This window comes from Callospermophilus lateralis, unplaced genomic scaffold (genome assembly GCF_048772815.1).
Source record: "Callospermophilus lateralis isolate mCalLat2 unplaced genomic scaffold, mCalLat2.hap1 Scaffold_121, whole genome shotgun sequence".
Lineage (NCBI taxonomy): Eukaryota > Metazoa > Chordata > Mammalia > Rodentia > Sciuridae > Callospermophilus > Callospermophilus lateralis.
This window is the reverse complement of record NW_027512399.1, coordinates 996269-1024266: the sequence shown is the minus strand read 5'-3', so window position 1 is coordinate 1024266 and position 27998 is coordinate 996269. Positions and strand designations below refer to the sequence as shown.

At 37.8% G+C, this 27998-nt stretch overlaps 1 pseudogene; it reads left to right on the top strand.

Moving 5' to 3' along the window:
* On the top strand, window positions 1-27987 carry LOC143387176 (cytochrome P450 4X1-like; annotated as a pseudogene).
* Window positions 27988-27998: the final 11 nt, after the last annotated feature.

Genomic DNA, 27998 nt, shown 5'->3' with positions numbered 1-27998 from the left:
ATGGAGGCCTCCTGGCTGGAAACGCGATGGGCGCGGCCTTTATACCTGGCGTTCGTGTTCTGCCTGGCCCTGGGACTCCTGCAGGCCATCAAACTCTACCTAAGAAGGCAGCGACTGCTGCGGGACCTCCGCCCCTTCCCGGTGCCTCCCACGCACTGGTTCTACGGGCACCAGAAGGTAGATGGAAGGGAAGGGGTCATAGGCGGATGCCAGAGACAGCCTGCGGATGGCGAGGCGTCTGCTGCTTTTCCTATCTCCAGACCCTCGGTCCTGCACGGACCCCCCAGCTCAGCCTTGACTCTCAGCACCTTTTCATTACTCTAGAGACTTCCAGCAGCCCCACAGGGAAAGGTCACTAGAGAAGAAATAGTGGGGGGTCGGGAGGGAGCTTCTGTGTATATATTTACTACATTATAAAATGCCTTCCACATATACTGTTTAAAATAGTATGTTCACTTGAATCAAAGTGTGAAATATGATATATCAAGAACTATGTAATGTTTTGAACAACCAACAATAAAAATTAATGAAAAAAATAAAAGTAAAAAAAATAGTATAGTTATTATAAACAATACTTATTAATTGCATAAAATGTGCCACACTAAACACAATGGTTGGCACCCTTTAATCCATTCTAACCAAAGAAAATTAACTTTCTTTTCCTAAGATTCTTGTGAAGCAGGAAGCTACCCCAACCAACCTCTTAAGAAATATGATTGATTGAAATTTATCAAATATTCTCTAAATCTGCTCCCAGTCCTGATTTTTTTTAATTCAACCAATTTTGAGTGGCATTTGTGTGATAGATACTAGAATTACAAAAAACAAAATGGGTCCCTACCTTCAAGGGGCCCAAGTCAGGTGCAGACTTAGGCCACCAAAAGAAATGAAAATACAAAGTAGAGAGTGCTTCAGTGGAGGCACATGGAGTCTTGGAGAATTCCTAGGAGAGGAAAGAATGTCTGTGAAGGGCTGTGCAGAATCTTAAAAGGATGGGTGGGGCATGTAGTGTTTTCATCTTCTAATGTCTTCTTCAGTTTCTTTCTTTGGTGTTCTATATTATTTGGGTTATGTGAATGCTATTTACTGCTGATCTAAATGGTCCAGGCTGATTTTGACCCTTTTCTACTAGAGCTCCCTCCCCTATAGTATGGCTAACTTCCTCTGTTTCCCAGGTGCTTAGATTTTCAATATCTGTTATGCTTTTTGTGGAAATAGTTTTAATAGGGCTATCACACACATCTCAGTATTTTCAAATATTAAAATATACCAAGTAATCTATCAGGCCAAATGCTTTTCTGGAGGCATTTCTCCCACAGCCCTCTCCTCCTGCTCCAATCCAGTTAGGCCTGGTACATAGCTGTTGTTCCAGGACCTCCTATTGATGCTGTCCTGTGTCACATCTCATGTTTCCTGGTCAGTATGGCTTCTTTTGTTTCCTATTTATTTCATCATTTTTATGGTTTGATTCTTGGGAATGAGTGAAGAATTTTTTTTTGAGCTGTTAAATGGCTATAAACATTCTAATTTCAAACATGAATGGAATTAAGTTTGGCTAGGTATAGAATTGTTTAGAAATTATTTATTCTCAAGGCTGGCGTTGTGGCTCAGTGGCAGAGCGCATGCCTAGCATGTGTGAGGCACTGGGTTCTATCCACAGACCACATAAAAGTAAAATAAAGGCATTGTGTCTATCTACAACTTAAAAAAAAAGAAGAAGAAAGAAATTGGTTATTCCCAAGCCAGGGGGATGGCTCATACCTGTAATCCCAGCAGCTGCAGAGGATGAGGCAGGAGGATCATGAGTTCAAAGCCAACCTTAGCAACTTAGCAAGGCCCTAAGCAATCAACAAGACCCTGTCTCTAAATAAAATATAGAAAAGGGCTGGGGATGTGGCTTAGCCCCCTGGGTTCAATCCTTGGTACCAGAAGAAAAAAAGAAAAAATTGTTTATTCTCAGAATTTTGAAGGCATTATTTCATTGTCTCTACCTTTCAAGATGACTATTGAAAATGCTGATAATTTTCTGATTATTTTGTTTCAAGTTTTAGTTGTATATGTTTAAGGTTAATAAAATGATGTTTTAGTATATTTATCTTGATAGGCATAAGAATAGTAAGGAAATTAATATAGTCAAACAAATTAGCATTTCCATCATCTCATATAGTCACCTTCTCTCCTTTTCTTTCTCTTCTATCCCCTCCCAACTCCTTTTTCTTTTCCTTTAGTTTTTTATTACTGCATTATAATCATTTGTAATAGTGAGATTCTTTTTTTTAAAAAGAGAGAGATAGAGAGAGAATTTTAATATTTATTTATTTATTTATTTTAGTTTTCAGCAGGCACAACATCTTTGTTTGTATGTGGTGCTGAGGATCGAACCCAGGCCGCATGCATGCCAGGCGAGCAAGATACCGCTTGAGCCACATCCCCAGCCCAATAGTGGGATTCATACTGTTATATTTATACATGCATGAAATTTGATCAATTTCATTCCACAGTACCTCCCTCTTCCTGATCCTTTTCTTCTACCCTAAGGGTCTTCCTCCTATTTTTATAAGATTTTCTCTCCACTCCAACCCCACCCCTCTCCCCCCTTTTTTTTCCTCTCTCTCTAGCTTCCACATGTGAGAAAGAAAAAAAAAACAAACATATGGCCCTTGACTTCCTGAGTCTGGCTTATTTTACTTCACATAATGTTTTCTAGTTCCTTCTTATAAGTGATATGATTTTATCTTACCTCATGGCTGAGTAACTCCATGGGTATCCATATCATGTTCTTTATTCACTTGTCCATTGATGGACACTAAGGCTGCTTCCCTAACTTGGCTGTTGTGAATTGCAATGCTATAAATGTAAGTATGCAATTGTTGGTAGGACTGAAAATTAATACAACCACGCTGAAAAGCAGTATGGAGACCCCTCAAAAAACTAGGAAAGGAACCCAGCTATCCCAATTCTTAGTATTTATCCAAAAGAACTAAAATCAGCATACTATATGATACAGCCACATAAATGTTTATAACCACACAGTTCACAATAGCCAAATTATGGAACCTGTCCAGATGCTATCAATAGACGAATGGATTAAAAAAAATGTGGTACACACACATACACACACATTTTACTCAGCCATAAAAAAAGAATGCAATCATGGCATTTTCCAGTAAATATATAGAACTAGAGAACATCATGCTAAGTGAAATAAGCCAGATTCAGAAAAATCAAAGGTCAAATGTTTTCTTTCACATAGGGAAGCTAGAACACAATAAGGGGAAAAAAGGAAGGATCAGCTATCATAAGGATATGGGGAAGATCAGTGGAGAAGAAGAAGGAAATTGAGATGGAGGGAGGAAGGACTGGAAAGGAGAGGAAAAGCAAAATAAACTTAACAAGTGATGTTAAGTTTATGCTATGTGCATGTATAAATATACCACAGTGAATTTCAAGTATAGTATGTGTAGTATTTATAGAAAAATGTTTATAAATATATAGAAAGCAAACAATCAAAAATAAATAAACAAGCAAAGGAAGATTAGTAAAGGAAGGAAAATAGAGAAAGGGAGGATGGAAGGGAAAGTGGGGGAAATAAGGATTGAAATGGAATAAATTAAATATCATGCTTGTATGATTTTGTCAAAATGAACACAACTACTATGTATAACTATAATGCTAAAAAAATGGTATACATATATATGGTATATATATATGCACTTATTTCTTTACATATATATATATATATATATATATATATATATATATATATATATATGGCATATATATGTACTTCTTTCTATGTACAGCTATAGTATGCTACTTTAATTATTTTGGATAAATATCAAGCAGTGAAATAGCTGGGCCATATGGTGGTTCTATTTCTAGTCTTTTGACTAGAAATAAATTATTATGGAGCCTCCCATAATAATTTCCTTAGTGGACATATTAATTTACAATCCCACCAACAAAATGTAAGTGTTCTTTTTGCCACTTCCTCACCAGCAATTATTATTATTGGTATTCTTGATGATTGCAGTTCTAATGGAAGTGAGATGGAATTACAATAAAGTTTTGATTTGTATTTCCCTGATGGCTAAGGATGTCAAGCATTTTTTCATATATTTCTTGTCCATTGTTATTTCTGATGTTTGAGGAATATGTTTCATTCATTTGTCTGTTTACTAATTGGGTTACTTGGTTTTTTCCAGGAGATGTTAGATTTTTTGAATTCTTTATATATTCTAGATATTTATCCCCTGTCAGAAGAGTAACTGACAAAGATTTTCTCCCATTCTATAGTTTCTCTCTTCACACACTTATTTCTTTCACTGTACAGAAGCTTTTCAGTTTGATGCCATAACATTTCTCAATCCTTGGTATTATTTCCTGAGTTTTGCAATCCTGTTAAGGAAGTTATTGAGACAGGACAAGTCCAGCCAGTTCTCTAATTTCCTCTACTTTCTTTTTTCTTTTTCTTCTTTTCTTCCCTGCAGTTTCTTCAGGAAGATAAAATGGAGAAGCTTGAGGAGACTGTTGAAAAGTATCCTTGTGCCTTTCCTTGCTGGGTTGGGCCCTTTCAGGCATTTTTCTTTATCTATGACCCAGACTATGCAAAGACATTTCTGAGCAGAACAGGTAAGACAAGGGGCAAATCTCAAGGACCTAATCCTCCTAGGAGTGAGATGGACATGACCCACAAGCAGGAACTGAAGCAGAGATTAGTACTGGGCCTTTAAAAAAAAAAAGGATTTTATTCATGAGGGAAAACCATGGTTAGGACACAAGCCACCTGCAGGGTGTCCACCTGCAGGGTGGGGGGGAAGTACGAAGGGAATACACCCAGAAACCCCATTCCACTCCTAGAGACCCAGACACACTCCCAAGTGACTCAAATGACAGGTGGGGACAACAATTAGATGGAATAGTGGCCAGAATGAGGACCTGTGAGACCCGTGGAATGTGGCAGGTGCAGACCCCTATCCATTCAGAAATCTCTTGGACCCCATTTGTCTTCGTCTTCAAGGCCGTTTTGAAGGTCATGTGCAAGTCTCTTCAAGGCGGCTTCTAGTTCCTTGCTATATACCCCAAGGCCCCAGCCGTGGGGCTCCCCAGGAAAGGCTGCTGCTGGGACACTCTCCTGGGCACTCTCTGGAAGGTTCCCACAGGCCTGGCCCTGAATGGAGAAGCTTCTGGGCTTCTTGGGCTGGGGAAGTGGGCGTCTTTGGCAGATGGGCATGTACAAGACAGGCCAGACTGGGGGGGGGGGGGGGCTTGCCCAGGTTGGGCTTGCCCAGGTTGAGTGTGCCCATCTTGAACTCGAGGGCTGTGAGGGCCGGTAGGGGTGGAATTCAAAGCGGTGACAGCCTGGTTCCCAGTACCGGTATGAACACTGCTGCACCCTAAACCAATTCTTCACGTGTTGCTCCTCTGGGCCAAGGTGGAGGCCAGGGGCACCAGGGCACCAACGGATGGAAAGGGATCCTTCAGGAAGTGTGCTTCTAGCTCCTCTTTCTGTGTCGCAGCCCGGCTGGCTGGGCAAAGTAACCGGGGGGGGGGGGTGACGAACAACTTGTGTACATTGATGCAGCAGGAATAGGAGCCGTTTATTGTAGGACAACCGAGATATTTATACATTTTACACAGCTTATCTTAATTAGCATAAACTAGATACAGCAGTCAACCAATAAGGAATCTCCACACTTAATGGCTCGCTTTTGTTACTTCACAAACCACTCCCTCTGGCATTTTGCCAGGAGCCATCCAGACTTGTTTACAGACTCTAACATTTCTTCTGCTTGCTGGGGATCAAAATAGGCCAATCCAGGGTCTATGGGCCCAGTATACTGTGAAGGCTTTGGATATTAGCCATGGCAACGGAGGCTCCATTCAGAGGAAAGGGAATATTGGGTCTTTATGATACCCTGGAGCAAGTGTGGAGAGGGGACAGGACTCTGACCAAGTGAACTCCTTATGTCCTTCTCAGTCCCTAGTCTAGTTCCCAACTCCAGAGTCCTTTAAAGCTGAGCTGTCATTACCAGACTGGCCTTTGCCCCTCTCACTTTTGTGACTTCCCTTTCATCAATACTCCAGACTCCCATCTGTCCTGAACATAAGCCTCTGGGGGAAATCAGAAGTAGCCCTGCCTCTGAAGGCTCAGTACGTAATTCTGGATCTGTATCTTTCTGTTACCAGCCCAACCTCTTGATTATGATCCAGTTTTTTTTTTTTTTTTTAACCTTTATGTATGTACTCAACTCTGTTCTTTTGGGGGCCATGATTCAGCTGCCTCCTCTACCCACCCCTTTTCAAGGCCTCCACCGTGAATTATGCATAGCACAGAACTAACATGGTCAGTGTTTGCTCTGTCAACTTTGCAAAACAAGTGACTCATATTCTATTCTGTTCTTCATATTCCTCATCCTTAGTAAAACCTTATAAAAGAAAAGAGCCTTTCCCTGAAAGTCTCCAGGTTTCCCATCCCTCTCCTCTGATTTGTCTCAAGTTCAGCTCTTAAGGAACTCCATGTCAGTGTCACAAGAGCAACAGGGGCCGTTCGTATCTCACTCTATGGTGACTGCTGGTGTGTCTCATATTTAATATACCTTTCACAAAGGACATATGTTGTGCTACTCCTGTTCTGGAAATGTGGCAATCCTCTGAAAACCACTGTTTCTTCAGGTGGAAGTGAAAATGAGGGAAGAATCTGGGTTTGGGTATCTGTGTGTCTCCCGGGACTTGCTGTTCTCTGGTACTGAACCAAGACCTGTGTTTCCCCCACCTCCCAGGACTCCCATTTGCTCCCTGTTTGTGCTGAACACAGCAAATGGAAAAAAAAAAAAAAAAACCTTCACTGACTGGTAATGAGTGCTCCCTCTAATGCTGTATTTTGTTTGTTTCCTTTTCTTGACTCTGCAGACCCCAAGTCCCAGTACCCATACAGGTTCATGACTCCGTGTCTTGGTATGTATGTGCCAACTTGTAACCCGCTTTCCCACTAAGTCCACTTTGCATGGTAGAGCATTTCAGAGACTCAAATCTGACCTCAAATGTATTAAGAGTAAGGTTGATATATACTGGGAGTTGTCTAGGGGAAGGTCACAAGGGAGCTTGAAGGTCAACTCAGAACTTCCTGGAAAGCCTTCTTATCCATTTCTCTCCTCAAAGTCCCATTTTCAAGGCATCTAGGGATGAACCTGTCTCCTCACTTTCTTTTTTGTTTTAATAGAGACATCACATTTTTATTATTTGTTTTAGCCAACATTCATTGACCAGGTACATTCCAAGAACTGTTTTAAGCACTTTATATTAATAAAGCTTTTTTTAATCCGTGACATTGCTAATTTGAATGAAGCAACTGAAAATAATATAATATATTCCAAACAAGACATAAATTTAAACTAAATCAGAATATCTATATTTTGTTTTTGTGTATCTAACCTACATTACCTTCTCCTTCTTTAAAATTGTAGCTTCGCCATTCCTACTCTGAGAGACTCGGTTGGTCTCTCTTGTTTCCTTGGATTTTTTTTCTTTTTTTTTTGTATGCAAATCAATAAATTTTATTCTGAAGTACAGTTTGGCAATATTCTATGAGCAAATAAATTAAGCTCTTTAGTCACATAATCGATGTGTGTGCTAGACCAGGAAAGAATTAATTGAAAGATCTAGGCTTTGGATCCAGATCTCCTTAGATTTGAATCCTGCCCCCCATACCAGTAGACTAATTGAATGTGATTTTAAGGAAGTGATTTAATCTCCATATGCCTTAGTTTCCTCATCTTTGAAAATGAGGATAAGAATCACTGTTATAGCTGTTATGAGACAAATTAATGTGTATTTCTAGCACTTTATGTAATGCCCAACATTGAACCAGAGCCAGACTATGCATAATGAGCCTGGCATATTTTAAGCACTCAATGAATAGTGTCATTCAGACTTTAAGGTCCTTTTAAAAATAAATCCTTAATGAACACTCTGGCAATAGATTATGGTGGGGTATTAGCCTTGATAAGTGTTTACATGTATGTCATTCACATACCAGGGCTCAAGAGGGTGGTATCTGGAAATAGAGTTCCTAGTGAATTTGTATTTCAGTCATTTATGGATTGGTTTACAGTGGAGAGGAGATGGATATTTGTTGTGTTTCTACTGTGAGCCAGGGCAGGACTAGGTTTTGTATCTTATTATACATCTCCATAGAATCTGCATGACACAGTAAGATTGGTATTTATTATCATAATTTATTATTTTAAAAAACTAAGCCTCAGAAAGTTTAATCAACTTCCTCAATTACTACATAGTGATTTTAGTATTTATTACCACTCTCATCTCATCAGACTTTGAAACTCAGGATGTTAAATTCATCCATCCCAGATATAAGCAACAAAACTCAATACCATCTTAACCTAGGAGCCCTTCTTTGATATTCCACTATTTCACCGAATGCTATTCTTTATCTTTCCTTTTCCTCTGATCTAATAAGTGGCATGCATTTATGTCTTTTATTTCTCAAGGAAAAGGACTCTTGAATCTAGATGGGCCCAAGTGGTTCCAGCATCGTCGCCTACTGACTCCTGGATTCCATTGTGATATCCTGAAAACATATGTCGATATGATGGCCCATTCTGTTAACACGATGTTGGTAAGTAGGGTGGGAAAGTGACGCTCTGTTGCATTGCAAGGGGCTTCCAACTGAAATTGTATTAGGCATACGTTTCATGGATAGTGAAAATCAAAAGTCAATTTCTGAAATTAATCTATGTATAAGTACCCACTGAAAAGCAGACGTTTGTCTAAGCTTTTGCTATTTTCTTTGGGCGATTAAAATAATAATGAGAAGATTTAGTCTTCTGTCTTAGATATATTCTGAGATTCTATAGCAATACACCAAGTACCAACTAGTGATATTCATGCAGTAAGTGCTGTAGGTGACAAGTAAGAAAGCCAAGACCAGCTATGGCAGCTTCTGATTCCAGAGGAGACTAAAATTTACCATGAAATATAAATTGGATGTGTATATGTAGATAATATGATTGAGAGAGTTCTAGATGGAGCTGTTCAGCATGGAAAAAAGGTTTGTAGGTTGGAATGGATTTGTATGAGGGCCATAAAGAACTGATCAGAGGATTAAATGTCTTCATTGAAATCCCAGATATGAGTTTCCCCTTGTAGATAGTGAAGGATCACTATGAGGTGACCTACACCCCAAAGGGGAAGGAGGTCTTTGCAGAGGAACATTCCTGGGATGGTCTCTGATTTATACTTAGCTGTGCCCAAGCTCTACTTTTAAAAAGCTTTTAATTTTTAAATTGTATTTCTTTTAATTGGATGAATAATTCACTAATACAGTTTCATCGAAAATACTTCAAACACCAAAAAGCCAAATTCCCTTCACCATCATCTCCAAAATCATTTCTGTTCCCAAGGAATCACTATTCCTGGTTCCTCTACTGGCTTCTCAGCCAAGTTCACAGAACCCCATTTAACCCCTGCCTGGATGGTGGTGAAGTCATTGGTGAGGTCTTGAGACAAAGACCCAAAGACTATCAGGTACAGAGTTAGAGAGAGAAGAGGGCACCCTCTTCCAACTCTGGTGCTGCTCAATGACCAACACAATTTTAACCTCCAATTCTAGGAGCTCTTTCTGCTTTTCCTGTTTCTCAGTCCATTTCCATGAGTTCCTCTCATACTTCCTCCCCCTGCAGAACGGTTCCAGAGGGCACTGAGCTTCAAAGACTGCTCTTGCTCTCATCTCTTCTAAATGTAACATTTGTGCTCAATGTGCACACTGTATGCATGTGTTGAAATATCACATTGAGCCCCATGAATAGATTCAACTAATTGAAATTAACTAAAATAAAATATTTTTAAAGTAGCTAATTCAGATTCAAGCTACTTGACTAAACAATTGACACTTTGGTATAAGGTTTTCAAACTTTACCTTTTATTCAGACTCCTAGTCCTTGGGACCTAGCTTGGCACTTGTAGATGCTCAACAAATGCAGGTTGACTTAAACTTAAACATTTCCACTTATTTGCATTTTTACACAAAGAATATTTATATTGACAATTTCATATACAACTGGGGACTCTGTGCCAGTTTAAGAAAGTCAGGAAAAGCATTTCAAGCAGTGTATATAGGTCTCTTTTGTGGGGGAAGTCAGGTGGGCACGGGCTGCACCTGGCTGGAGCCAGCTTCCTGCCCAGCTTCTCCCTAGACCAGTTTCTGAATATAAAATGTTTTTTTAAAATGTTGCAAGTATCTTTTAAGTGCAGTTACGGTGGTTGAGAGTAGTGGCAGGGTGTCTAGCAAGCTGGGAACTGAAAGTGAAGGAACAAACTCTTTGTACTTATGGGGCCTGCACTAGCGATGCCTATTCTATAGAACTCTGATCTATGTGGAAGTAGTAACACTTGAAGGACCATTTATCAGATATGCAGTTTATTATATGTTCTTTATCACTCAGCTAGGCACATATTTTTCTTCTTCAAGCCCAAAATAAGTACATGGCTTATTTGCTTTCTTAACTTTGGTTCCTGAGGGGTCAAAGATTGTGTCTCTTGCGTTATAAGGGCAAGGTCAGGGAGGAGACTGCAAATGAAGGCATTTTGATGATAGTGATGATGTTGATCTTGACCTCCTCTGCCAGGCTAAGTGGGAGAAGATTTGCAGCACTCAGGACACAGCCGTGGAGGTTTTTGAACACATCAACTTGATGGCCCTGGACATAATCTTGAAATGTGCTTTCAGCCAGGAAACCAACTGCCAGATAAATGGGTCAGTGACAGGAGAGCAAAACAGATATTTGTTCATCATTATCTAAGTCAATTATTGACACAGTGTCCTAACTTTATTTTCTAGCTCCCTTGATCCTTATGTAAAAGCAACGGTTGAACTCGGCAAAATTATATTTTATCGCATGTACAATTTCTGGCACCACCATGACATAATTTTCAAATTCAGCCCTAATGGCCACCTCTTCCAAGAGTTAAGCAAAGTGCTACATCAACACACAGGTAAATACATGGGTATTTCTTGGATTTGATTTGCCCAAGTCCATATATCACCATTAATTGTATTGTGGCTATCAAGAGAGATAAGCCTCAGTGTGAACAGAAAAAAATTATTGTTCTTAATGGAGCTTTTATATGGACACTGCTCAAATGAAATACAGTTTGAGTCCTTTAGAAGAATTTGCTACATCCATAGTAGTAATTAGTCTTCTCAGTATTCTTGTTATGTTATGCAATTTTTATTATGTACAGTTATTAATACAAAAACAATAAGTGGACACTTAAGATTTCAAAACATATATAACATATAGCTTTGTGCAATTATTGCAGTAATAATTATAAGTTAAAAGTACTCATGCAATGTAGGAATGGGTGGGAGAAAGAGTAGACATGGAAATGCACTCAAAAGAAGCTTGATTCAAAAATATGTTTATGTTAGCAAAGTGTAAACTCAAAAATTAAAATAGAATAAATTTTTAAGCAATTCAACATTACTTTTCATAAGTATCATAATAGAGAATACTCACCCAGAAATTTATCCCTCATGGGCTCCATCATTAACTAGCAGCATGACTTTGGACAGTTACTGCTTTGTTTCAAAGGCATATGAAAAATGGTGATTTAAAAATAAACCTATCTCATAGGTTTCTGGTGATGATGAGTGTGCTAATAAATGTAAAAGACTTGGGATGATACCTGGCACTGTATAAATATTAAATATAAAGTATAGTTACTTATCAAATATCTTTGCCCCCAGGAAACTTTCAAGACTCACCAATACATGAATATTCACACTTACATATACACATAGATACTATAAGGAGGACATTCAGTGAAGCAGGTTAGAAACAATTTAAGATACAAGTGGGCATTACATCTTTATAGCAATAGTCCTCAAATGTTTTTGCATCATGGATCACAGAAAGTATTAACTTTTATATGATTCATTGGAGTAAATAGGAGTGGATTTGAGGACAGCTACATATGACTTAGATGATTCTTTACATTTTCATTATGTATAATTATGATGAAAAAACAAAATCAAAAGTATTAGAGAAAATATTAAGTGTCCAGGTTGTTGAAAACTTTAAAAACAAGACATTTTCAGTTGTGTATGGTGATGCATGCCATAGTCCCAGTAACTTAGGATGCTGACGCAAGAGGATTGCAAGTTCAAGGCAGTCTCAGCAACTTATCGAGTTGCTGAGCACTCTGTGAGACCCTGTCTCTAAATAAAATACAAAATAGGGCTGGAGGTGTGGCTTAGTGGTTGATTGCCCCTGAGTTCAATCCCTGGTAGCCCCCCAAAATTTTTTTTAAATAACCTGTTGGGGATTTTAATTGTGAGTATGTTGAATCTAAAAATCAAGTAGGGAAAAAGAAGTGACATCTTGACAATATTGAGTCTTCCTATCTATATACATACATGGAATATTTTTTCATTTATCTAGATAAATTTTATTTTTTTCCTCAGGTTTTTAAAGCATTCCTCATAATGGATTTGCACATCTTTTGTTGCATTTATACTAAGTATTATGTTTTTCAGAACTAATGTACATAATATTCTGTTTTTTATTTCAAATGCCATGTTTGTTGGTAGTATATAAAAAATCACTTCTATTTATTAACTTCATATCCTACAACCTTGTCATAATTACTTACTAGTTTCAGGTGTTTTTTGTTGAATCTTGGAGATTTTTCTACTATCATATCATCTGTGGATAAACATAGTTTTGTTTATTCTTTCCTAATTTATATACTTTATATTACTTTGTCTTATTGTATCAGCAAGGATTTCCAGAAAGATGTTGAATAAGAGTGGTGAGAGGAGACGACATTGTTTTATTCCTGACTTTATTGAAAATATCAAGTTTCTCATCATTATCTATGATATACACTATAGGGGTTTTGTAGATATTCTTTGTCAAGGTGAGGAAGTTTTCCTTCTGTTCCCAATTTGCTGGGATTTCTTTTAAACATGAATAAGTGTTAAATTTTGACAAATGGCTTTTCTGTATTTACTGATATAATCGTACTCTTTCTTCTTTACACTGTTAATTAATAAGTTACATTGATTGATTTTCAAATATTGAACCAGTCTTGCCCACCTGGAGTAAATACCACTTTTGTTGAATTTTTGCATCTATGTGCATGAGAGATATCAGTCTGTGGCTTTCTTGTAATATCTCTGTCTTATTTAGGTATGAAGGTAATGCTGGCTTCATAAAATGAGTTAAAGTATTCTACTTCTATTTTATGGAAGACACTTATAGAATTTATTTGATTTCTTCCTTAAATGTTTGGTAGAGTTCACTAGTGAGATTATCTGGGCCTGTTTTTTTTTTTCCTGTTCTGGAAGGTTCTTAATGATTGATTTAGTTTCTTTAGTGGATACAGACCTATTTTAATCTGTCTCTCGTGTGAGTTTTTTGAAGATTTTATCTTTCCAGGATTTGGTCCATTTCATCTGGGTTGTTTCTTTATTGGGTGAAGTATTCCACATATGTCAATTAGATTCAGTTGATAGATGATGTTGTTGGTTTTAACTGTCTGCTTCCTGATTTTTCTACACTGGATTTATAATAGAGAGACAATGAAGTATCCAAATATTCTATCAGTTTTTGCCTCTCATATTTGGATGCTTGTTGTTATGCATACACGTTAAGGATTTTTCATGTGCTCTTAGAGAATTAACCTCTTTATCGTTATAAAATACCTTCTTTATCTGGTACCTTTCCTTGCTCTGAAGTTTATTCTGCCTGGAATGAATATAAATACTCCAGTCTTCGTTTGCTTATTTATTATGGTTTACCTTTCTTCATTCCTTTACTTTTAATTTGTATGAATGTTTATATTTAAGGTAAGTTTCTTATAGGCAACATATAGCTGTGTCTCATTTTTTATGTACTCTGACAGTCCGTCTTTCAATTGGTACATTCAGATCACTGGTGCTTAAAAGAGATAAATGTTATATATAGTGGATTAGCAGCTACCAGATTTATTACTGCTTTCTACTCACTGTTTTTGTTCTTTGCTCTTTGGTCTTCCATTCTTTTTCTACCTTCTGTGGATTTTTAATAAAGTTATTTTTTTACATTTATTTATTTTTTTAATGTGGTGCTGAGGATCAAATCCAGTGCCTCACACATGCCAAGTAAATGCTTTACAACTGAGCCACAACCCCAGCCCACCTTCTGTAGTTTTTAATTCAGTGTTTTCTATGACTCAATTTTTTTCTACTCTGTCAGCATATCAATCATACATCTTGCTTTTGTCAGTGGCCATACATATCCACAGTTAATCCAAGTCTACTTTCCAGTAACACTACACTACTTCACTAGTAGTGCAAGCACCTTCTGGCGGAGTATTCCCGACTTGTCCCTCCTGTCCTTCTATGGCATTATTTGTCATTTATTCCACTTATCTGGAAAATATAATCATTAAATATATTGTTGCTGAAATTACTTGAGACAAACTGTAATCTGTTAGCTCAGTTAAAAACAGGAAAATCAAAAGACCTACATTTTACCTTCACTTATCCCCTAACGCTCCTTTCTTTGTGCAGATCTGAAATTCTGGTCTGTATCATTTTCCTTCTTGCTGAAGAACTTATTTTTAACATTTCTTACAAAATATTTCTACTATAACAAGTTTACTCAATTTTATATGCCTTAGAAATTTCTCTTTAATTTTTAAAGATGATTTCTCCAGGTACAAAATTCTAGGTTAATGGGATTTTTTTTTTCTTTTAACACTTCAAACATTTCACTACACTTTCTTTTTGCTTGCATGGTTTCTAACAAGAAGTCCAATGTGATTCTTATGCTTGGTCCTCTATAAATAAGGTGTTTTTCCTGTGTTTTCTTTAATGATTTCCTGTTTGTTTTGTGCAGTTTGAATATGCTGTGCAAATGTGTATTTTTTTTTTTTTGTTAAAGAGAGAGTGAGAGAGAGAGAGAGAGAGAGAGAACTTTTTTTAATATTTATTTTTTAGTCTCGGCGTACACAACATCTTTGTTTTTGTATGTGGTGCTGAGGATCGAACCTGGGCCACACGCATGTTAGGCAAGCGTGCTACCACTTGAGCCACATCCCCAGCCCCCTGTGTATTTTTTTAATATCATCCTATATGGCATTCTCTGAGTTCCTTGGATCTGTGATTTGGTGTTATTAATTTTGGAAAGTTCTCAGTCATTTATTGCTTCAAATATTTCTGTTTCTTTCCTCCTTCTCCATGTATGTGTGTGTGTGTGTGTGTGTGTGTGTGTGTGTGTGTGTAGAGGTAGGTAGCACCTTCATATTTTTATCCATTTCTTCTATGAAAGTAATTTGTTTTTCTGTTTCTATTTCAGTCGATTTTGTTACATTTAATTTCCATTTTATTTGAGTTTTAAAATATACGTGAGTAGCAGGAAATAGTCAATTGTAACTCAAAAATATTTCTGCAAATATAAGTTATTTTCCTATTACGCTGGAGGCCTTTGACTTAAACATATGCAGGCAGATTTATCTTTGTGCTGTCTGATGGGAGTTGTAATTATAGATTATTTAGGTAATAAAAGAGTTGGTTCTGATGGGCATGAGACAAAATGGCCTAGTAGAAGAACCCTTTGAGGAATTTGGCAAGTCACAAGAGTCAAGGCAACAAAGGGGAAACTATTCCAAGGAGAGAAAGAAGAGAAACTCCAGGAATCAATAAATGACTGACAAAAAGCCTAAAATGCATAGAAACAGAGGAAAGGCAACTCTGGGTAAAATACAAAGCATTTTACAACCTCAGCCCTCACTCCCCAGCTGAAGGAGGTGAACCCAACGCTGCAAGCACAAGGTAAAATGGTCTGTTATTTGAAGTATATATCTTTTTAGCGATTGTCTCGTGATATCATGACTTTTAGTACTAAAAGCTGAGTCTTGTTTAATAAGTTTTGTTCAAATTCTACTTTGTCCAATATCAAGATTACAACCCTGCTTTCTTGTCATTTATGATTGTCTGATATAATCTCACCTATCCTTTTATGTTTAGCCATTCAGAATTACTTTGTTTTAGGTATGTTTCTTCTATGCAGCACATAGTTGGATTTTATTTTATGAGCCAGTTTTGAAATCTTTTTATTTCAATAACCATATCATTCTCATTCTCATTCATTGAAATGACTGTTATGCACGGTCACAATGCTGTCATATAATTATGTTATCATTATTGTGTGTATTATGGTATAATAACTGTATTTATTTATTAAAGTTGTCATAACAAGTGATCACAAACTAGAATAGATGTTTAGAAGAGACTTTTTCTCTATCACAGTTCTGGAGGCTAGAACTACAAAGTATTGGCAGGGAAGGCTCTAGAGAAGGCTCTTGCCTTCTCCTTCTACCTCCTAGTGTCTGCTGATGATCCTTGGCATTCCTCAGCTTGCAAATACATCATTATTATTTCTGACTGTATTCAAATGGTTGATTTCTCTCTGCTTCCAAATTCCTCTCTTCTTTTAAGAATACAAGTCAGTGAGGTAGGTCCTACTCTAATCCAGTATAACTTTATCATAACTTGATTGCTTCCACAAAGACTATATTTTTGAAATAAGGCCACCTTCACAGCTCTTAGTAGATATGAATTTTGGGGAGACATTATATATAGTTTCTTTATATAGCATGTCATCTTGGTCTTTTTAAATATACTGTCTTTGATATTTAAGTTGTTTATATTTTTTATTTTTTATAATTTTAATATTTATTTTTTAGTTATCAGCGGACACAACATCTTTGTTTGTATGTGGTGCTGAGGATCGAACCAGGGTCGCATGCATGCCAGGCAAGCGTGCCACCACTTGGGCCACATCCCCAGCCCCTATATTTTTTAATTTTTTATTTGTTCTTTTTAGATACCCATGACAGAAGAGTGTATTTTGACATATTATACATACATGGAGTATAAATATGTTTATGTGTTTGTTCTGAGGCTACCATAATATTTATTTCCTTTGTAGAATCCTTAGTCTCCTACTTTTCTTTATTTAACCTTTTACTGTTCTAAAAGGTCTAGCTTGCAAGTTTTTGTATTGTAGTAAAATGTATATAATTTAGCATTTGCCATCTTAACCTTTTGCAAGTGTACACTTCAGTGACTTCAAGTATATTGACATAGTTGAGCAACCATCTTCACTTTTAATGAAGTAGTCATCTCTGTAGATTTCTCGGAATGGGTTCATGAGCACAACATTCCCTGAGTTCTTCCATGTTTAAAACAAATTTTTTTCTATAGCCTTGATACTGGAAGGACAGTTTGTCTACATATAAAATATTTATCTCATACTTCATTTCCTTGAGTTTCTTGGAAATGTTCTACTATTGTCTTGATTTCTTTACTGTTTGTCTCAAGTTTGAGCTAGCCCAAGTTTCTCTTCCTTAAAACTCATTTAATATTTTTGTCAGAAGTCTCTGAGGATTTTTTTCCTCTGTCTTTAATGTCAAATATTTTTACTAGGTATATATCACAATTGGTCATTCTGTTCCAATTTTTTCAGGCAGAGACTAAGTCCTTTAATATATAGATTTCAATTTTTTATTTCTAGAAATTTTTCTTGGGTTACATTTTAATTATAGCTCTGTTCCATATGTTTTTGTGTTTTTCCTTTTGGTCCCTTCAAACATGCATATGTTGAGGGTGCAGAATTATTTGTTTATTCTTGGTCATTTTTCCATTGTTTTGCCTATCTTCTATTTCATCTGATAATTTCCAAGAAGATGAGATTTTAGAGGAAGAGAAGAATGATTGATCATTTAAATCTAAAATGGAGTTGCTTGCCTACTATATAAACTATGTCTTTGGTTTGTTGTATTTTATTTTGGAACTTTGATCAAAAGTTGTCCATTTGATGGAAAAATAAATCATCTGTGAAAATTTAATCAACTTAAATGTAATGTACCCAGTCTGGTCTCTGAAAAGCCAGCAAAATCTGAAGTTATTCATGGGCCCTGACTTACTTTATAATTTACTTGACTTTGATTGACTTTGCTGCCACTTTAGTAATGGAGAGATATTATTCTACCCAGAAAAGGTAATCCAGGACAGAAAAAAAAACCCTCAAGGCTGGAATGAAGCAGGATAACACTCAAAAGAATAAGTACCAGGATTTCCTGGATATTATCCTTTCTGCCCAGGTAAATCTTCCAAATATCTTAGCCTAATTAATCATCCAGTTAACTATGTGTGTCGGTGGATAAGAGGGGATGGGGTGGGGAAAAAAGCAAAGCTGATCCAATAAATTTAACAGTACTTTGAATTGAGAGGTTGGCTCCATGAAGTTTGGGGTAAGGATAGAATTCTGCAACTGTCACTAGACATGGTCATTGAAGACTAAATTATGTATTTGACAGGATTGGGGATTATATAGATACATGGAGTTTAGGTAATCAAAGGAAAATGGGTCACATGAGTGAGCATGTAAAAAGAGAAGGAGTTGGCACTGGAAAATCTGGATAGATCTGGGAGTCTGAAGAGAATTCCTTGGGTCTGATGAGTGGAAAGCACTTTGCAGTCTGCTTTTCCTATCTAATGTTGGTTCTCCTTTATGCTCTGAGTGAGGTGTCACTCATAGAATATATCTGTTGAACTGAATTAAAATTAAAACTTTTTTTTAAATCTCTAAGTTTCCCCCTAGAGCCATTAATTTTAATTGGGTCTCCAAAGATCTGTAAACTACTGTACATTCTAGGCTGAAAATGAAGACAGCTTCTCCAATGCTGACCTGCGGTCCGAGGTGAACACATTCATGTTGGCTGGGCATGACACCTTGGCCGTGAGCCTCTCCTGGCTCCTCTACTGCCTGGCTCTGAACCCTGAGCATCAGGAGAGATGCCGGGAAGAGATCAGGAGCATCCCAGGGGACGGGTCTTCCATCACCTGGTAAGATCTACCTCTCTAATCATTTCATTCTAGTTCTCCCCCTGGGATTTTGGGGTATTTTTTGCCCTGGTTCCTTAATAATGACAGTGACTCATGATATGTGTATGTGGAAGCAGAAGAGGTAGGCTGTTTCTCTGTTCTTTCTCAAGAAAGCCCCAAGTAAGTGCCTTGTCTTTTGCAAAAGTTCATTCATCCAGAAATTGTCATTGCTTTTCTACTCAGTGGTGTATAAAATGACCCATTTCTTTCTTTCACCCAATCTCTGGCACATTGGAATGAGGACCTGACCGGAGGCTAGCATTTAGAATTTGAATGGTTGGGCCCAAGTGGGATTCCTGAGAGAGCTGAATGAACAGCTGCATCATTTAAGGCTCATTGTGGACACTCTAACCATCCCCTTGTCATCAGTTTCATTTCTCAAGGTGACTTTGGACTTTGAACATGGTATTCAGTAGGAAGATATGATATGGGTTCTGCCCTCAGTGAGCTAACAGTCTAATGTGGACACAGACCTCCATAGAACAAATTGAAATATAGCATGATAAGGACAATAATAGAGATATGTGCTATCCACCAGACAGGCACCTAGCCTGGCATGGGGGCTCAAAGTGATTTCCTTAGAATGACTAGAAGTTAACCACATGGAAAACTTCAACTCTGCTTTGCTACATTTAAGCGTATCTTGTTATTAATAAAGTCCAGCTTATGAATTTGCTCCTCAAATATGCTGTTTGCAAAGAAACAACATGTTTCTGACATAAATCACACCCTTCATCCTGCCTGGTGAAAAGGAGCAGAAAGATAGAAATTCTAAGGGTCACTGAGCCACATGACTAGGAAAACAAACATCGTATTTGATATGAGAAGATCAGCTCAATTGAAATATTTGTAAAGCAAAATTTGAAGTAATAAAGGTATAGTAGAGCTATCATTTTATAAGGAATTATAATGATTTCTTAACACAAATTAAAGGCTTAATTTATATAGCATAAAATACAAAATTAGACAGTCATTTTTACTTTTTGCAGGGCAGGGGCGGGTACTAGGGATTGAACTCCGGCACTCAACCACTGAGCACATCCCCAGCCTTATTTTTTGTGTTTTATTAAAAGATAGGGTCTCACTGAGTTGCTTAGTGCCTCACTTTTGCTGAGGCTGGCTTTGAACTCACCATCCTCCTGGCTTAGCCTCCCAAACTACCGGGATTAAGGCATACACCACCTCATCCAGCTCATTTTTAACTGACAAATATGCACGTGATGTTTTGATACTTGTATAACTTGTGGGATAACTAAATCAAACAGTGGATATATCTATTAACTTACATACTTATTTTTGGTGATGAGACATTTCAAACCTATCCACTTAGCAGTTTTCAAGTATACAACAAATTGTATGTTGTACTTGCAATGCTAAAATAGAATTGCATGATGTGCAGTATATCTCCTGAATTTATTTCTCCTATCTAACTAAAGTTTTGTATTCTTTGACTAGTATCTCCTAGTCCTCAGACCCCTGAAGTACCATTCTACTCTCTGCTTCTAGGAATTCAACTTCTTCAGATTCCTCACGTGATTGAGATCATATGGTCTTTGTCTTTCTGTGCCTGTTTTATTTCACTTAGCATAATGTCCTCCAAGTTTTTCCATGTTTTGCAAATGATAAGATTTTCTTCTTTTTTTAATGTACTTTTAATTGTAGATGACACAATACCTTTATTTTATTTTCATGTGGTGCCATGGATTGAACCCAGTGCCTTCCACATGCAAGGCAAGCACTCTACCACTGAGCTACAACCTCAGCCCAAGATTTCCTTCTTTTTAAGAGCTAGGTGGTTTCCTATTGTGTATGTATGCCACATTTTCTCTATCCATTCATCTGATGATGGACACTTAGGTTGACTCCATATCTGGGCTATTGTGAATAATGCTGCAATGAAGATGGGAATGCGAATGTCTCTTTGACATACTGATTTTGCTTCCTTTTGATGTATATCTGGAAATGATATTTTTGGATCATATGGTCATTCTATTTGCAATCTTTAATGGAACTTTCGTACTTCTTCCTATAGGACTGCATTAATTTTCATTGCCACCGATAGTGTACAAATGTTCCCTTTTCTCCACATCCCCACCAATGTTTATCTTTCTTTTTTATTTTATGATAGCCATTCTAACATGGTTAGGTGATATCTCAATGTGGTTTTAATTTGCATTTCTCTGATGATTAGTGATGTTGAAAATGTTTTTTGTATGCCTGTGGCCATTTGTATGTCTTTGAGAAATAGTGTATTCAGGTTCTTTGCCCATTTTTTAATTGGATTATTTGTTTTCTTGATACTGAGTTGTGTCAGTTATTATACATTTTGGATATTATTCCCTTATCATATATATGGTTTGTAAATATTGTCTCCCATTTTTTAGGCTGTCTCTTCACCTTGTTGATTATTTCCTTTGTTTTGCATAAGCTTTTTGGTTGGTGCAAACTCATTTGTCTGATTTTGCTTTTGTTGTCTGTGTTTAGAAAACTATATTTTTAAAAAATGTTGTCAAGACATGTCAAGAAGCTTCTCCCTTTTGTTTTTTTAGTAGTCTTATAGTTTCAGGGTTTCAGGTTTTAAATTTAAGTCTTTAATCCATTTTGAGTTGATTTTTTTTTACATGGGGTGAGATAAAAGTCTAATTTTATTCTTCTGCATGTGCACATCTGGTTTTCTCAATACCATTTCTGCCATTTCTCCACCGTGTGTTCCTGGCATCTTTGCTGAAGAATACTTGTCCATAAATATGTAGATATATTTCTGGGCTTTTTAACCTGTTCTATTGGTTTTTGAGAAGGTGCCATGCTGTTTTGATTAGTAAACTTTATGGTGGTCATCAGATAAGGCAATACTTTTCACAAAGCACTTTTGTCTGTGAATGGCTGTGGAATACTGCAGCACTTTTGCCTGTGAATGGCTGTGGGAACTTCCTATTCTCCTATCCTGCTGAGTAATCATTCTTTATTTATTCATTGATATAATAACAGTGAATATCACTTTCCAACATGCCTTAGATATTTTAACCTTCACTAGGGTAAATACCTACACAACTAAAATATCACCATTTCTCATTCTTGTTTGGCCTAAATGGGAAAATAGTAAGTAACTCTCTGCTGGCTGAGAAAACAAAGTCTAGATGATGTGTTAATTGTCAATTATTTTAATGAGACAAAGGGCAAAAATATTACAAAGAACAAAATGTATTTTTTTACTGTCACATGTATTTATAATAATGACATTGGGATGTGGTATTCTGAGAATTTACATTTCCTCTAGACAGGTGCTGCAATCATTCTGCAAAAAGCAATTTCTGGGAAAGCTGGATAGTTGTCTCAAGTTTTTCCATTTGGCTCCTTGTCAGATCATTTCTATGTTGATTAAAATTCTTTCCTAGTTTTTTTTGGGTTTTTTTGCACCATCATGAGGTGGGCGAAATTTTTATTCTTAATTATACAAAGTGCCAGTGTAAGAATTATTTTTTTATCCTAAGCTTAAGGAAGGAGTTCAAAACTAAAATTTCATATTACCAAATGGACAAATTCTGCATTCACAGTAAGTAATAAGAAAAGAAAATACGGGCTGGGGTTGTACCTCAGTAGCAGAGTGCTTGCTTAGCATGTGTGAGGCACGGGGTTTGATTTTCGCACCATATATAAATAAATAAAATAAAGGTCCATTGACAACTAAAAATATACTTAAAAAAAGAAAAGAAAATACAAATACAATAAAAAGACTAGACTAAATATTTGCAGTTGTTACTTTTGAACCAAACTGACTAATTAGAATGCAAATTAAAAATACAACTTTATTCTTCTGGTGACACTTCAAACTTGCTCTATGGAGCAAGTTCTTTCATCTCCAGGACAGAATCCTGAGATCGCATAGAGGTTTCATCCAATCACAAGAGTAGTCTCATGTCCAAGATTGAACTGTCCAGCCCCATATAATAGTGAGACCTTCAAATACTCATCCCCTTGGAGCATCTCCCTCCATCCCAGTTTGGCACTTCTTTGGGCCTGGAAGCCAATAGAGAATGAGGACTTTATTGCTGTCTTGTCCTTACTTGCCGCAGTCTGGCTGCAGCAAAATAACGAGGGGGGGGGGTGACGAATAACTTGTGTACGTTGATACAGCAGGACCGTTTATTGTAGAATAAGAGCGGTATTTATACATTTTACACAGCCTTTCTAATTAGCATAAAATAGATACAGCAGTCAACCAATAAGGAATCTCCACACTTAATGGCTCACTTTTGTTACTTCACAAACCACTCCCTCTGGTATTTTTGCCAGGCACCCTGCAGACTTGTTTACAGACTCTAACATTTCTCTGGCAAAATAACAGGTGCCAATCTGACTTGTTTACAGACCTTAACACTTACTGATCAGCTCCTCCCCTACCCGGAAGCTGCTCTTTCTGACTCTTCCAGGAAGGATTGGGGCTGGGGAGGAAAGAAGGGGAAAGGTCTGTAACTACTGTGATCTGTTCAGTGGGGTTGGTGGATATTTAATGTTTCCCTTTCTCTCACATCTGTGGGTCTCTTGTAGACTCTATGATTCCCAGGGAATTCTGGTCCTGGGCAGAGCCTTTCTCCAGCTGAATCTGGAGCTCTCCCTCCCTCCCTCTGGTCGGTTTGTTGGTCCATAGGACACATTGGAACATTTCTACAGTGCAGCTGCTCTCCCCTGCCTCTCTGTCCATTCTGAGCCTCTCCTATCAGTCCTGTGCTCCCCAGACACCAGCGAGCACTCATCAGACCATCTGAGTTGCCCTAGTGAAGCTTCCCTTTGTGTGTTGGAGATGGGCCAGCACCCTCTTCCATTCTCCATGGCCCTCCAGTATTCCAACAATTCTCTCTAAAGGATGTTTTTTTCTCCCTTAAACTTCTCTAGCCTTTTCTCCTCAATCCTTAGTTATTCCTTATACATTCTTGCCAGGGTAAGAAGAATTACTCTTTTTTTTTTAATCCTAAGCTTAAGGAAAATGTTCAAAACTAGTCAAGAGCTTTGTAATGTTTTGAACAACTAATAAAAAAAAAGAAAATGTTCAAAACTAAAACTAGAATTTCACATTACCAAATGGCCAATATGATGAGCTAAGGGTTGCAAAATTGGTTTTCAGAAATCTCCTTGGCAAGCCTTTTGCTGTTAGATAAACACCTTATTATATAATGAGGGTACGTGGCCCCTCTTTTTTTCCTCTACCTCACTTGATCCTGAGGTAGAAAGTCCCATTTTAATGATCTTATACATAAACCTATGACAAATAACTTTAACCTGAGAGTAGTGTGTATTAGGAACAAACAAAAGATAGGAAAATATCATTATTTACAACCAGATATGAAGTCTGAGACCCTTCCCTCCCTCCCTCGTCCTCACAGGGACCAGCTGGGTGAGATGTCATACACCACAATGTGCATCAAGGAGATGTTCCGATTGATTCCTCCAGTCCCGTCCATTTCCAGAGAACTCAGCAAGCCCCTTACCTTCCCAGATGGACGCTCCTTGCCGGCAGGTCTTTGTATTCTTTTCCTAAGCAGTTCCTAGAGACCATGGGATCTTGGGGACCACAATGACAATGATTGGTGGGTTTCTACCCTCAGGGCCTCTGGCTTATGGTTAGGCATCTATCAATAGCTCGGAGGATAATTCCTTGGTCAGATTTCAGTTTCAGTGACTCTCCCAAGGCACGCAGCCAGTACTGCAAAGCTAAGCTCATAACCTACATTTCCAGAATCCAGCCCAGGCTTTCTCCCATTGTAAGGTGTTGTTTCTAAGATAATATTTGTTAGGCTGAGTTTGAGACCCAGATGAGACTTCGTGGGAGTTGAGCATCATTATCTTATTCTGAGAGACTCAGAGGGATTTATTTTTTTGCTTCATCATCATAATATCACCCTAAGTTTGAAACACTTCATATATATAGGGCCTTCAAACATTTTCTCATTTTCACCCCTTGGAATGTGATCTTAACAGACACTTCTACAGTGTTTTACAGTTTTAAAAACACTTTAAAATACTTTTGATGTCACCAATAACCCACTGGGAGAACGCCAATGTACAGATGGGGTTAATTGATAGAAGCAAAACTAGAACTCATGCAGAGGCCCCATACTTCAAGTTTAGGTTTCTGGGCCAGGCATGAAAGATGCAGTGGGATCACACAGGACACTCTTTCACTGTCTGCTTTAGTGCCCCACTAACTGCCTTAGGAAGCTAGTCAACGGGATTGCTTGTGGCAAACACCTACAACTTGTCCTGTAACTTGTTTGATAGATCCAGAATTAATTTACCAGACTTATTTCTAGTAACAAAATAAGTCTCAAATTCTCCTTTGTCTTTTTTATCCCCAAACTATATGAACATTTGCCAAAATTCCCCATTTTCCATGTCTGAACTGCATCAACAAAAATTGGCCACTGGATCTGCATGATACAATTATAGTTCTGTTCTTAACATACCCAAGTTGTTGCTAGTGGGTGCAACATATTCCATTTACAGACATTTAAGTAATTTCCAAATGTGGAAAAAAACATAAGCATAGTTTAGCACTTCGATATGACACCAAGAGCTCCCTAGAATAAATCATGAATTAAGTAAATCATTGCCCTGAAAACTAGAGTATAAATCCAAGTCTCCTCTTTCCCTGTGTCCCTCTCTGGTGGCATCAACTCTGCCACACAGCTCTGCCAGGAGCTAGCTCTCCTTCCAGAATAAAAATCTTTCAGAGGAACAGTATAGCAGTAGTCCAGTTTTTTCTTTCTCCTGTATTCTTCTTTATTTCCCTCCTGACTCAGGAATCACCGTGGTTCTCAGTATTTGGGGTCTTCATCACAACCCTGCTGTCTGGAAAAGCCCAAAGGTATGATTCTCTTCCAACAGACATACTTCAGAGTACAAACGCTACCCAATTTATTTGGGGGCAGCTGAGCATGAACGTGGCTCTACAGTTTAAGCAAATAGCTGAAAGCAATCAAAAATAGACATAAAACTCCAAAATGAATAGAACTTGACCACTAATGGGAACTTACCCTCTTTCCCCACTCCTGCTTTACCTTTGCTTTGAATGAACAGATTGACATAATGTCACACAATCTCCTCTAAATTGCTGTAATTTCTATTTCAGCCATTTCCCTGTAAAGCTCTACCAAGCATTTACTTAGATATCTCCAAGACTGAGGCCTGACAATAGAGTTATTCAGGAAACTCAGGCTCTCTTTTGCAGGACAGAACAATATAGATCCTAGCAGAAAATCAATGACACACTCAAGTTGGATGTCATGTGTTGTAAGGAACTATTATGAGAATGTGGGCGGGGTTTAGGAAAAGCAAATTAGGACATCTGCCAGAAGTGTTTATCTCTTCTAGGCCTGATGATACCCAGGAGGGAGGGTTATAGAACCTGGAGAGAATGAACTTCAAGGGGAAAGGCCATCAGATAGGAGCTGTGGTAGAGATGCAGCCAAGCTGAGGCAGCAGGCAGAGAGGAGCCAGGGAGTAAATACAGGGAACTCTATCCTCCCACTCTCCAGAGCCCTTATCAGTGTCTATTATTGTCCAAATCCAATGGAAAACCATGTGTGTCAGCTTCCTGGGGCCCAGAATAGTCTGGGAAATAGAGAGAGAGAGAGAGAGAGAGAGAGAGAGAGAGGGGATCTAGACAGGCGAAGAGGAGATGTGTTGCAGCATTGAGTTCCTTGATTCAATATTTTTGAAACTCAAGTACTCAAGTACCAGTCCTATCTTTACATATGCCATCAGGGTTTCAGCTCTAACCTGGTCTACCTGTCCTGGTAATTAATAACTATGGAATTATGTGGCTTTGACTTCTACATGAGTGCATTCTCACTTCCAAAGTAAGAATAATGCCACTTGTCATATTTTTGCTTCCCCTTTACTCTGACTAGCAGACAAGTCAATTGGTAGCCAAAGTCTGCAGGTCTAGAGGTGCATTGTGAGGGAAGCAGCTCCTAGCCTTCACTGAGCTACTGCACACTTGAACGTGGCTAATCAGGATTGAGATATGTACTTTAAAGACATAGTACCAAAACAATGTGAAGTATTTCCTTGATAATTATTTATACTAATTATATTTTGGAACAATAGAATTTGGGGGTTAAATAAATTCTACTCTAAAGAGTAATTTCATCTTTTTAAAAGGTGCCTACCAAGGCATTTTAAATTGCATGTGAGGTTTACGTTGTTTCTGTTGAGCAGTATGTGGTAACTTTAAGAAATATGTTAATATTGTTTTGGGGATGGTTGTGGGATTGTCTTCTTATTGCAGATCTTTGACCCACTGAGATTTACAAAGGAGAATTCTGATCAGAGACACCCTTATGCCTTCTTACCATTCTCATCTGGACCAAGGTGAGGACAATATGAAGTTGCTGAAAATATACAAAAATGTTCAGTTAGGAGTCACTTCCTTTAGACCCTCAGCTCTATAAATTCTTCCATGGAACCTCATTGTCTCATGAGGCAGATATTGGTTTTTACAAAAAACCTCTGAAAAGATCAGTTAGTTTCACAAAGGATAACACAATTATCTTCACATGCCTCAAAAAGAGACCATACAATGTAAACTATTGCTCCAAGGAGTCCATCATCAATGCAGAAGAAACAGTTCTGTAGGTAATTCCAACTGCCATCTTATGTAGGGAAGACATCCTGTTGGAGCCTCCCATTCATCTTCTTATAGGGAACAACGTAAGGCTAGAGTCCAAAAGTTTCAGTGGCACTTAGTGTGAAAATGTTACTTTACTATAAACTTTAGACTTGTGATTCTAGGAATTTATTAGAGTCAGGTGGAATATTATTGCTCCAAGCATCACTTTCTCTTCCTCTGTATCTTCAGGAACTGCATCGGGGAGCAGTTTGCCATGCTGGAGTTAAAGGTGGCCATTGCCTTGATTCTGCTCCACTTCAAAGTGACTCCAGACCTCACCAGGCCTCCTGTCTTCTCAAACCACATTATCCTCAAACCCAAGCATGGAATCCATTTGCACCTGAAGAAATTCCCCGAGTGCTAGATCCACAAGTA